The 13,942-nt window shown below is 42.7% G+C and overlaps 1 protein-coding gene across 2 annotated transcripts in view; it reads right to left on the minus strand.

The window, feature by feature from the left end:
* Arhgap26 (Rho GTPase activating protein 26) overlaps nucleotides 1-13,942 on the minus strand; it is a 390,006-nt gene that overhangs the window by 350,229 nt on the left and 25,835 nt on the right. The window contains exon 1 of one of the 2 annotated variants that reach the window (XM_052155157.1): nucleotides 13,392-13,549. The exons of the other annotated variant lie outside the window; for it this stretch is intronic. The gene's annotated coding sequence lies outside the window, so the exon portion shown is untranslated. Of the gene's footprint in view, nucleotides 1-13,391; nucleotides 13,550-13,942 lie in introns of those variants that run through there. 2 annotated transcript variants of the gene reach the window in all.

The following is a 13,942-nucleotide window of genomic DNA, read 5'->3' on the forward strand; positions in this document are numbered from 1 at the left end:
CTAGAAACTGCCAATGTGACGCACCCAGCCTGGTTTATAGACTAGATGAAGTTTCACTCTTCACTGGCTGTGGGCTCTGCATCTCTCATTTGATGACAAGTTCAGTAAACAAGCTGTTCCACACTCCTGACCCAAAGCTGCCTCACACAAAAATGGAACAACCAAACCTAGCAAACACAGCTGCTTCTAGAGTCAAATAGCATCACCCTGAAAAGCCTGCCCAGTGTTAGCTCAGTGAATCTCAGGTCTAGCAATTTTGAGCATATCACTACTGTTAACATTAAGTAGAGAAAACTGCTAAGCATTCCTCAGGATCATGTTAGAGAAAAAAAATCCCACTTTCTCGTACAACCTAGAGAACGTGCGTATCTATGGCAAGATTCTTCCCATTTAGCATTCCGTGCTCCTGCCCATCCCTAGACTCTCCCCTCACAACCACTTCTCCACCACTGCCACTTCTCCACTGCCTCCAACCACAGGCAATAACCACCCAAAGAAAACAATGCTTACCTTCAGCAGATCCAACTGCTGGTTAATCTGCAATAGGGACAAGAAATCCAGCCTGAGCCTGCTTCTGGTGCCCTGGGCTTCCCAAAGGGGCGAAAGATGGCATGTGGCTATAAAATGCATAAAGTGTGTTTATGGAGGATCAGCTGTCCGGGAAATGGAGCAATGACCTTGCAACTGTGTTTTCTTAATTCCAGTATTTTTTGACTCAAGTTTCACCCATGCATCTCCCTGGTGTCTGCACTGTGCAATAGCTTAAGAAAATAAGAATAGAGGCAAAGTCCAACGATCCCACTGAGGCCCACCCCAGACCTCTGGAGCAGTGCTCCTTAATTACAGGGAACTTGAGTAACCAACTTCAACACACATGTACGCACACATGCAACATATATAATTTGGACAGCAGTAATTTATTACCTCATGTACAACCATAAAATGTGTATGACTGTCACTTAATTTTTATTTGTTATCAGTCATTTGGATTCATGCATGCCTTGCATACATGTGAAGGTCAGAGGATAACCCCAAAGTCAGTTCCTGTGATCAAACTCAGGTGACAAAGGGCTTCGCTGCAAGAGCCCTTCACCACTGAGGTGTCTCATTAACTCAATCACTTAATGTTTTAAAAGCAGTCTTTGCAGGCTAGGAATTGGTAAAGCAAGCATGTAGATCTAAGCTCAAACCCCATAATCCTTAGAAAACGCAGGACATTATGTCATGTGCCTGTGAAACCAACTTTAGGGGTGCAATGATCCCTGAAGCTCATTGGCCAGCCTGTTGTGGGTTGGTCCTAATGCTAACTGTGTTAATTTGGCTCCCAAACTCACATGGGTATCTGCAAGTCCAAATGCTGAGGGTCCCTGCCCCCGTTGGCTCTAATTGGTAAATAAAGTGGCCAATGGCTGGGCAGGGAGACAGAGGTGGGACTTTATATTACCCAAGCAAGGAACCACAAAGGAAGGAGGTTTTTGAATTGCCATGCCAGGAAAGGAATAGGATTCAAGATTCAGAGCTGTGGAAAACAGATAACCAGCCATGTAAGAATCGAGGAAAATCAGCCCAGGGGCCATTTCCCCATTGGGTCTAGGGTAGTGTTAGCCACAGGGAAGTTTGGGAGTAAGCCAGCAGTTGAGCTGCTGAGGGCATATTAAAAATAAGGTTGTGTGTGTGCGTGCGTGTGTGTGTGTGTGTGTGTGTGTGTGTGTGTGTGTGTGTGTATGTGTGTGTGTGTTTCATTCATAAATCCAAAACAATTGGGCAGGTGTAGAAGAGACACGCACCTCAGGGGAGTTTAAAGCAGATTAACAATTTACCACTTTACCAGCCAACCTAGCCAAATCAATAAACTTCAGGTTCTGAGAGATGAGAAACCCTGGCACAAAATCTAATGGTAAACAACAATATTCAAAGCTCGGTTCCACTTCAAATAACCAATTGTCACTCTATTGTCTGGAAAATCTGCTCATTAAACTTACTCTATGTGATGGTTTGAATCTGAGATGTCCTCTGCCTTGTGCCTTTACATGCCCTCATACACATACGTACATGCCATTACACACCACACGCATACAAAACACACAATTACAAATTTAAAAAAATAAAATTAAAAAATAGTCATGCAGTCTTACCTACTTCAAAATAGGAAACATCAGAATATGACAGAGTTCTGTGGTTGCAAATAAGCATAGCTTTACAAAAAGCTCCTTATGTATTAGTCTATACTTTTCCCAGAGAGAACTGGAAGACTGCTGGTGTAGAGAGGGAACTGCTACTTTCCTACTGGATTATCATCACTGGATCGACAGTGTCAATGCTTGTGCACAGAGACAGCCAGAGAAAACAACGCTAGCCGGAGAAAACAACACTTTCTGTCCCACTGATGAATATGCAGACGCTTTTTTTGGCAACAACCTGCCAGAAAAGGGTGGACACCAGGACAGCCTGGGCTAACTTCAGATGCTCTGCTAAGATCTTAGTCTCAGATCTGCCTAGCTCATCTCGCTGGGTTTGGGATGCCACCCTGGGTGATACTTGTATTGTTGGCTGATGCCATCCTCAGACAAACCCATTAGCCACACTCCCTCTTAGAAAACCTGCTCAGATTAAACATAAGCCTACCATATGCTGTGGCTTGGATGGGAGGTCCCCCCACAGGCTCATGTTTAAAGTGCTTGCTCTCCAGCTGGGGTATTTGGGGTGCGGGGATGTCTAGCCTTTAGAGAAAGGGCATAGAAGGCAAAGCAGATCACTGGGGAGAGAACCTTTGGAGTTTATGCCTAGCCCACTCCAGTACACTCTCTGCTTTCTGGTTGGCTACAAAGTTAGGAGCTCTACTACACACACTGCCATAATTGCCTTCCCTGCCTTGTTGGACTGAGATCTTGATAAACTGTGGGTCAAAATAAGTCTTTCTTCCCTTAATTTGTTTCCATTAGGCATTTTGGTTGCAAATACACAAAGGTAAGTAATATACTATACAGCCCAGGAATTCCACTTCCATTCACCTACCTGAGAGAAATAAGCATACTTTCATACAATAACTTACATAAAACACTAGAACTAATGAATATGAAAGGGTCAGTGAAATGGCTCAACATGGTAAGGCACTTGCTACCAAGCCTGATGACCTGAGTTTGACCCCTGGAACCCACATGGAGGAAGAAGAAAATTGAGTACAACAAGTTGTCCTCTGATGGCTACACATGTGCCATGTATAGCATGTGCTTGAGTGTGTGTGCACACGCACCATCAATAAATCTGTATGTGTGAAAAATTAATAGAAATGATGTAAATAGCTATAAAGGAAAAATGAAAAACAAAATATGGTATGAATCACAATGAAATACTAATCAGTAATAAAGAGGAATAGATTAGTAATATAAGATACAACATTTAAACCTGAAAAACAATGTTGAACTATGTGAAAGAAGCCAGAAACTAAATACCACATAATATGATTCCATTTATGTGAAATCTCCAAACATGGGTAGCATGCAATATACAGACTATGGATAGCGAAAGGGAAAGGGAAAGGGAAAAAGGGAAAGGGAAAGGGAAAGGGAAAAAGGGAAAGGGAAAGGGAAAGGGAAAGGGAAAGGGAAAGGGAAAGGGAAAGGGAAAGGGAAAGGGAAAGGGAAAGGGAAAGGGAAAGGGAAAGGGAAAGGGAAAGGGAAAGGGAAAGGGGAAGGGGAAGGGGAAGGAAAGGAAAGGAAAGAAAAGAAAAGAAAAGAAAAGAAAAGAAAAGAAAAGAAAGAGAAAGAAAACAAAGTAGAAAAGAGTAGGAAAGAAATTTTTAGTAATAAAAGTTTTCTTTACTATGTTCAAAACTATGCTTTATAAGATGTTGGCAGAATATAGTAGCTTTCTGTTTAGTAGATAGCCCATGAAGAAGCGGATGAATGAATTTCCCAGAGGCCTCCCTGGATGACCTCAACCAGGTCCGTGATTAACAGTCAGCCTCAAAAAGTTATGCATAGTCATTATATATGCATTGGGTATAATACATGAGATGATGTTTTTATAGGTAGAAATCATTAAATAATGATCATTTCAAATGACTCAACCTAAAGCAGACCTCAGGTGGCACTAAGCTCTAGCACAAAGCCAAGTTCCAGGTCCACCATAGGGGAAATGGGGGTGATTACAGGATCTTGCTAAAGGCTGTTGTGGCCTTACAGTGATACTCTATGGAAAGCACCTACTATGGCTGACACAAAGTCACGGAGGATGTATTCTGTAAATTATAACAATTATTAGCATACACTGGTCCTACCTCTCAATGAAATTCCAAGTTATCCAGGTCCAGGTCTTTACATCTTCTATACCTATGTGTTTGCTCAGCATATAGACCTATAGTGTCCGTAGGTGAGGCTCCATATTGACTGCTAAGACCTGGAACTGCTTCCTCGGAAGCTGGCAGAGACATCCTACCCATAGACCACTTCTCCTCTGAGAAGTATTGACAGTACTGTGGGAAGCTTCATTTAATTCTATTCCCAACATCCTCCTTTCCACGGATATACACATAACAGCAATCCAATGAAGCAGAAAGAAGTGTCATCAGAGAGAGCTCCTTCTGGCTTATTTCTCAACACAAATGTTTGGCTGCTATGTAACCAATGTTTTGATGGATGGATGAGCTATCTAAGAAACCCCAGGTTTCTTCTTGTAACAACAAACAACAGGAGCTATGAGCAGATGCAAAGAAAATTCTATCCCTACATTCTGTGTGAAATTCCTCAGTTCCTTTGTAGAGACCAGAAATGTAGCCAAAAGACTGTAGATTGGAAACATTAAAGATGCCATGTTCCACAAATAAAAACACAGAACAGTCATATAAATGTGAGGTAAACAATGAATATCTGAAGATATACTAAAAACCGCCCATTGTTTATCCTAAAGTTCAAATTAACTGGGTGTCCTCCACCTTATCTGGCAACCCTAGGTTTAATCTGCTCCTCAGATCACTTTTTATTTCCTAAAGATTATACATATATTTTCATTTCAAATAACTACTCTTAATCCATAAAAGGAAAACTATGATAGCCAAAGAAAAAGCATGTCCAGAGTTTGTGAGCGCTAGCATGGGTCACTGTAGATCGAGGACCATGTTGGGCAGGATCTGCAAGAAGATACAGCCACTGTTCCCTTGGCTTACCCGGAGCAGTAAACCTAAATATCATGATCTCTGTTTTACAGGTAAAGAAATGGAGACCTAGAAAAGATAAACCCAAGATCTGCCAATCTGGATAAAAAATTAAGTTAGAGGCCTCACACCAGAGTCCCCAGATGTAAGTCCCCTCTGATGGCTAATTCCAACATTATGTTCACATTATCTCAAGAAAGCCATTAAGTTTTTCTCTCCAGTGATGCTATATCAATGAAGCAGAAACCTCAATCTCTAAAATACTCCAACACCTTGCTGGCTGACCATAATTCACCTTTCTCCTCCATTTCTGCCTCATCTCATCAAATTCATAATTCATTGACATCTCCATTAAAATCAAAAACAAAAGATGACCAAATTTTAAACAAGCCATTATTCTGCTAACCACATGCAGCTCTACAGAAGGGTGGCTAGGACCTAAGACTAGATCAAGTTTGAATCGGAACAATGCTGACTGCCACACATACATCCATTTATAGCCTGCATCGCCAACGGTAACCAGGCTGTGCTAAAATTGACAAAACTGTAGTCATTCCTATAAGAACAAAACTCTCTGGACATATGTTGTAAACAAATAGTTCATTCATATAGGAAATACTACACTACAGCTTTTCTCCTTTCATCTCAGCCTTTAGAGCAGCCAGGCATTGGTTGGCAGAGGGAACAGGATTCTCTTTGATGTCCTTTACTGGTTCAGGGTTATCCCTCACTGCTCAAGGTTACTAAATCTGGCCCATACTCTCACCAGTGTCAGCGAAACACAGGACAGTGTGTCCTGCCACACAGACAATGGGTGGTACTAAAGACAAACATCAACAGCCTCTACTTAAATCAATATGCTGAAGACACAGTGTTCCCCAGGGGTGTGAGCTTCTGCAGCCATGGGGGCCCAGGGCAGGCATTTTCATCCTCAGACTGCCTGAGGAAAACAGCTAGGAGGGCAGCATTCATCAAACACAAGAGGAGCCAAAGGCAGGGGGCGAGGTATTCTTTATCATATTTGCCTTCGGAAAGCAATCCATCTCCTTGGTAACAGGTCTAAAAAAGAAAAAGAGAAAGGGGAGGGAATACTTCTATAAATCTTCTACCTTAGCAGGCAGCCTAGAAAATGCTTATCATTTGGGTAAGGTAACCAACCATTTCTTGTTCTTATAGGATGCTTGCAGTTGGGGTGAGGGGTGACCTTTTTGGTTGTTGTTGTTTTGTTTGTTTTTGGTTTTTTATTTCTATTTCTATTATTTCTATTGGGGGCTTCTTACCCCCCTTCTTACCCCCAAGCCCTCCCATATACCCTTCCATTCTCACAAACACACACATCCTAAATATGTAAATATAAGCTGCTCAGCCTCTATAGTGTTACTTGTATGTAAGTTTTCAGGGTTGACCATTCATATTGGATGACCAATTGTTGTGTGCTTCCCTGGGGAAGACTGTTTCTCCCACTCAGCATTCCTTTGTTGCCTGTAGCTCTGTGTAGGGTAGAGGCCTCCTGTGATTTCCCAGTCATATTCTTATATTTACATTTCCATATTTAGGATGTGTGTGTGTGTGTGTGTGTGTGTGTGTATAAACAATGAAAAAACAGGCCACACACTTGAAAAAGAGAAAGAAAAGGTATATGACAGGGCTTGGGGTAAGAAGGCCCCCAATAAAAATTATACACACACACACACACACACACACACACACACACACACACACATATGACACAATTGCTTAGGCAATCATAGTGGTAAGACTCGGTGGGTATAGTTTGTCTTGTTCATTTTTGCCTGAAAAGGGGCATCTAGTCTTTCATATGAGCTCCATGGTTATACTATCTAAAATAATAAGAGATGGCAATGATGATGGTATCAGAATTTGGTTTTGATCTGCTTGGTTTATATTTTGGTGTTTTGGCTTGGTTTGACTGAGTTAGGTTTAGTTATTTGGGGGAAGAGATTAGGAATAGGGTGGTTGTTTTGATTTGTGTTTGTCTCTTGGTGGTGGCAGTGGTGGTGTTTCTGAGACAGGGTTTCTCTATGTAGCCCTGGCTATCCTAGAACTAATTATGTAGATCAGGCTAGCCTGGAAGTTACAGAGATCTGCCTGCCTCTAGTGCTGGGATTAAAGGTGTGTGCCACCATGCGCAGCCTTGCATTTGGTTTGAGACAAACTCTCATGGATTGCAAGCTGACCTGTGTTCCCTCCCAAGTGCTGGGATTCCAAGTATACACCGCCATGCTCAGCTGTCTGAGGCTGCTCTGAGGACTGGATGGGAATGTGTGCAGGATCTAAGGTCTGGCACCCAGGGCATCATCACCACCAACAGCTACACTCTCACTGCTCCCCAGTGTAGCACTAGGACACAGACATTAACTTGGAGATGATAGAAGGCTTAGTTAGGGCTTCTATTGCTGCTACAACGAAACACCATGACTAAAAAGCAAGTTTGGGGGTGGGGGTGGGGGGGACGGTTTATTCAGCTTACACTTCCATATTGCTGTTCATCACTGAGAGAAGCCAGGACAGAACTCTTAACAGGGCAGGAACCTGGAGGCAGGAGCTGATGCCGAGGCCATGGAGGGGTGCTGCTTACAATCTTGCTTCCCTTGATTTGCTCAGCATGCTTTCTTACAAAAGCTAGGACCACCAACCCAGGGATAGCACCACCCACAATGGGCTAGGTCCTCCCACGCTGATCACTAAGTAAGAAAATGCCTTATAGCTGGATCTGATGGACTCCTTCCCTCAACTGAGGCTTCTTCCTCTCTGATGACTCTAGCTTGTGTCAAGTTGACACAAAACCAGCCGGTACAGAGGTAGAAATAGATGATATATTAACTAAAATGCAAATGCAAAAAGGCAACTATAAAAATATCACAGCTTTACTCCCAAAGAGCATATGTCAGGGAAAAAAAACAGTCTAAGAAGAAACAAAAAGCAATCAGCTTAGTGCCCTTGATAAACTAAACCACGCAGCAACCATCATTATGCAATTATAGATGCCTTAGGAACAAGAAGCAGCACCTGCCTGAGCTGGTGAGACACACAAGACACATGCTGCTGTCCTGAGGCCCTGCTGGGACCTGCTGTTCACCGCCAGGCAGGACAGCCATTCCATGTAGAGGTTTGGGCAGTTCCTTAGACTGAGACCAGAAGTGAAGCTGGTAGCACTTCTGCCGCTCTGTGCCACAGCCCCTGCTTTCCTCCCTTATGCTAAGACTCTCCAGTTTACATCCTGGGGTTCAAACTTCACCTGAAGAACCTACTGCCGGGTAAGATTTGGAAAGTTAGAAAATAGCACAAGCAGTTCTACATCAAATCTTGCATGACAGAAACAGACAAGGAGACCAGTATGGCCGTCTCTAGTCAGTTTAATGGAACAGGGGCAAGGGGGTGGGGGGACCTCCAGCTCCAACTCATCATGAAGACAGAAACTCTAATAGGCTGCACATTTCTAGCCCACCCTAGCTCCATGCTCTGATATTTAAGTTAGGACAAACATATTCATCATCCAGCCACATCGTCTGGATTTATTATAGTTACTTATTGCAGTTAGCACTTTCTGGATCATCAACACAGACAAAAGAAGATAATTATGGCTCTCCCAAAACTTGAATTCAAGGATGAGAAGGAAACAAATGCATCACTTTCAAATCTTTCTCTATGGATGGATCAAGGCTGTTCACTTATCACAGAATCCACGGCATCAAGCCAATGAATCAGACAAGTAAACAAGCAGCTAAGAAGGCCAGGTCCAGACATTCCCCTGTAGTTTAAGGAATAAATCCTGCTGAGGAAAGAACAGGTACAAAGGACCCTGGCCTCAAAGCATTCACAGTCAGGACTACTGATAGACAGGAGGAAAACGGGTGTCTTTGTCAGGGTTTCTATTCCTGCACAAACATCATGACCAAGAACCAAGTTGGAGAGAAAAGGGTTTATTGAGTTTACACTTCCATACTGCTGTTCATCACCAAAGGAAGTCAGGACTGGAACTCAATCAGGTCAGGAAGCAGGAGCTGATGCAGAGGCAATGGAGGGATGTTACTTACTGGCTTGCTTCCCCTGCCTTGCTCAGCTTGCTTTCTTATAGAACCCAAGATCACCAGCTGAGGGATGGCACCACCCACAAGGGACCCTACCCCTTGATCACTAAGCGAGAAAATGCCCCACTGCTAGATCTCATGGAGGCTCCTTTCTCTGTGATAACTCCAGCCTGTGTCAAGCTGACACACAAACCCAGCCAGTACACCATGCGAGCATAACATAAATTAAGGCGTTTCTCAGGGTGTTTGTGGAGAGGCTATAATATACCATGTAGACCATTCAAGCTACAACAGTGAACAACGCTCTTTTAGCATCTAAGAGAATCTTACCATTGACACTATAGTAAGTTTTAAAATTTCAAAATACAAACAATAAATTCACAAAGAAAAAAGAAGACATTCCGAAGCACCTCTAAAAAGCCATAGCTGGTGCCTGGGATGGAAGCTAAGTGGCACAGCATTTGACTAGCATGTGTGAGGCCCTGGGTTCAATCCTGTCTCAAAAAGGATGAATCAGACTTTTAAATCAGGTGCACAGATTTAATCCCAGCTCTCAGGAAGCAGAGGTAGATGGATCTCTGAGTTCAAGGCCAGCCTGGTCTACAGAGTGAGTTCTAGAGCTTCCAGGCCTACATTTTTAAAAAGCCCAGTTTTTTTGTTTATTTGTTTGTTTAAAAGCTGGAGTAGGCATGCTCAGCTGTAAAGATGTCAGGCTCAAAGTGTGATAACCTGAGTTCAATCCCTACAATCACATAATGGAAGAAAGAAGTAATAAAGTTGTCATGGAACCTGTACATGTGAGTGTGCATGCACATACACAGACACAAAAATGTAATAGAAATCATTTTAAAACAGTAACTGTCCTTATAATAGTATTCACTGCTGTGAGAGTACCACACCTTTCTCTAAGGTAGCCTGGTGTGTGGAGTTTATTAGATGAGATGCACAACAGTCAAGGTATCCCTTCTCGTCTGGTTGGGAATGGTGTTACCTAAACTGGCTTGTTCTTACGTCTAGGAGTTGCTAAACATCAGGCAGGCCTTTAAGGAAACCACTCAACTGCCAGACAGGCATCATGTGGTAGGAGAAGGGGCTATCAAATACCATCAGAGCCGATCTTTTCTCAGTTGAGCCATATATTCTATAGTCCCTAACTAGGCAGTTCTTTCCTCCAGGGTCTAGTTTCTGCAGTCAGATGAGGAACACGGACTGTTCGCTGCATACATGAATACAAACGAGGGACAACCTCAGAAGTCAGCTTTAAGTGAGATGACATGGGCACTGGTGGAAGCACGTAGCTCTTCCTCTTCCTCCCATACACTTTCACCATCACCGCCCTTCCAGGAAGAGTGGCTTTATGTCAGCTCTTGGGCAACCTACGACTTCCTAAAACGATCCAGTGTTGACTGGGGAGCACAGAGCCCAATATCCAACAATGTCCCATGGCCCCTATGCCTCCCAAGGCCAGCAATGCAAGAAGCCTGGCCAGCATGGAGTCTCCTGACTGAGAGCCCACTGGCCCTGAGTCACTCCAAGAGAGGTTTAAATACGAGTAGTCAGGTGAAAGGGTGAAAGGTCAGAGCAAGGACAGTGATAGGATGGACTCTGGTGGAAGCAGAAAAGGGCCACATGGCAGGGCTAGGCAACAATGATGCCTGATGAAGCTGAAGGAGGCTGGAGTCAAAGCAGGCAGGGTGTGACTGAGAAGTTCTAACAGTAGAGGGAAGCCACCAACTGGCTCTGAGTGATAAAGTAACATGGCAGCGTTTTCATATGTAAAGGCCACTCTGGCTACAGACATAAGCGAATCCCTGAGTTCTGATGCCAAACACTAGCAGTCACTAAGTGAGAAGAACTGTCTGAAGGGAACTCCAGGTGCAAGTAAGTGACTGGGGAATCCTGAGATAGACAGAGAAAGGCTAGAACAGAAAAGACATTTTAAAAGGATGGGTTGAGGAGTAAAACGAGATGAGAAAGCCTCGTATAGCACATGAACTCAGAGGCACTGACATCAACCAGAGCCTAAAGGAAAAATAGGTTTGGAAGGTTTGGGAGGCTTGGGGGGCTGTTGTTGTTTGCTTTGTTTTTGTGGTAGTTCTGGAGTTAGAACCCAAAGCTTTATGCATACCAAGGAAACAAACTTCCTCCTATTGAGCTATATTCCTGCCCCAGAGCCTGTACCAGAAAAAGATCCCCCAGGTAACAGAAAAGCATTCAGAATGACTAACCCAACGGGAACTGGTCTTTCAAGATCATCAGTCATACCACAAGAGTTTGCATCTTCATCCAGTGTCTCTAATGGAGCTGCAAAACTAAGTATTGGCCTTAAGGTTTAGTTTTGGTAGCCTCATAGACTGGCCGTGAAAAAAAATGTTCTTCCTACAGTAGCCCAGAAGGGAAATTACAGCCCTGGATCTGGCCCATACTGCCCTGATAAGGAAACATGCAAGGCGAGCCTAAGACAGCCAAAGCTTCCAGAAGTGTTTGTGAGTCGGGCAACTTTAATAATCAGGCTCACGGAGCTCAACAAAATTGTTCAGCCTGCTACCCACTTGAAAATGCAACAAACCCATCTAATTACTAAAAACACTATTAGCTCAAAGTATGGCTTTTTGTGACACCAAAAATAAGTCCTTTAATCCATATGTTCCCCAGACTTGCCACATCTACAGAACAGAAGCCCTAGCATTTACTCCCCCAATAATACTTTGGGAATTAGGGAAATGATGCTTTCCATACTCTCTAAAGGTATATGTTCATAATTTTATCTCATAAAGCTTTAATTATATTACTATACTACTCAAAAATACTGATATGGTGGCTAAAGAGATGGCAGTATATTGTTCTTACAAAGGACCAAAACAAGTCCCAGAATCCACCTGGGCAGCTCGCAGCCACCACCCATAGCTAGTTCCAGAGGAATCTGATACTTTTGAGCTTCGGGGCACCCACACTCACATACAAGACCCATATATGTACAGAATTTTTAAACAATAATAAATATTTTCAAATTTTCTAGTAGCTTCTTAGTATCCAGGATATAAGAGTGACTCATCACTATGGTTCCCAGAGCTTCTATCCCAGCAGTCTTTGCATCTTTCTTGAATCAGTGAGCCAGCCAAACCAGGCCAATCACAGTTCCTAGCCCAACACATTAGCAACTGATCAAGAATGAGAGAGAGAGGGGAATGGAGAAAGGGAAGACAGGATTGATTCAGTGAACTAAAGGTAGGAAACCCACCACCTACTGGAGATAGCAAAACATATCCCAAATCACAGTATCAACACACACACAGTAAAGAGGCAAGAGGAGGCAGCAGGGTTCAGACTTCGTATGTTTCAGAATCCTGATCTAGATGTCTAAACTTTATCCTAAAAGGAGTAATGAAGATGTTTCTTAGAACAACTTTGCTAAGAACTGTTTTAATCAATGCAGAATGTACCTGCAGTCTTTTTTTTAAAGTTATCTTTCAGTCCACACTGCCCATCAATGAAATTCAAACTAGTTTGTAGGAAATATCTGTGGGAATTTTAATAGCAGTACATGATCTCTTTTAACCAGAGATTATAATCACAAAACTACAGACCTAGAAGGAACTTTTGCAATCATGCACTCTAACCCCTTATTTTAAAGATAAGAGGACAACATTCTTGAGAGATTAAATGATTTGCTCAAGACTAAGGCAATCTGTGACAGAGTCAATAATCAAATCCAAATCGCATGTCTGCTAGGCTAGAGAAAATAGGATGTAGTAAACCTTCTGAAGAATTAAACAACCCATTCATTCATCCAACAAATATTTACCTGAGCACCAGATGTCATTTTAGATTGGGCATAAACAAGAACCAAAAACTCTGCCTTTACGAAATTTTCAGTCTAATAAGGACAGACAGCTGCTCTCCCCCAGCCCCACACAAAAGTATAATAAATAAATTATATGCTGTGCCGGAACTATATAAGAACTACAGAAAAGAATAAAGCAGAGAAGTAGATTGGTGGAGGGCTCTCAGGGTAGACTCACTGAGGAAGTACATGAGAAAGATTTGGGGCAAGTGCATATAAGATGCTGAGAGATACTGAGGGTTGGCAAGATCACATGATTTATATCTACTCCATCCTAATTTACCCGTATCACTTAGTAGGCAATAAAGCTAACCTGCTTCCAAAAGTCCTGGCATCTACTCACCAAACAAGTTCAATCAACAAAAATCCACACTGTAACATTTCTCCTGATAAAGGGGGGAGGGGAGGCGGGAGGTCTTCTGGTTCTAATAAACACAGACTGATAAAAAAAATATTAGATAGCAATAAAAATGGGAGAGGAAGAAATTTTTGGCTAGAGGCAAAACAAGCACATAGTCTGCACTCTGATAATGGAACAAGCCTATTAATTTTAGTTTCTGCCAAATATGGATTAAAATGTGGGTCATTTCCTGAAAATACCAGAAATGAAACTAAGACTGGCATCAACGTACCAAAACCTAGTGAAGAATTGCCCAGGAGAGACAAAGGGGAGTATCAAAAGAGGAAGAAGAATCACACTGCAAAAATTCTTAGAGCATGGCTTCACTGGTCGTCTCCAGAGCATGTGCAGGCACAGGTCAAAGTTCTAACTTCATAGAGTAAACACGGAGAATCCTCACAATAACTGACCCTCTGCAGTGATGACAGCTGCTTCCCGAAGACTATTTGCAGATCAGAAAATAGAAAGTCTTTTTTTAGCCCATTTTTATGTGA

This window comes from Apodemus sylvaticus, chromosome 13 (assembly GCF_947179515.1).
Source record: "Apodemus sylvaticus chromosome 13, mApoSyl1.1, whole genome shotgun sequence".
NCBI lineage: Eukaryota > Metazoa > Chordata > Mammalia > Rodentia > Muridae > Apodemus > Apodemus sylvaticus.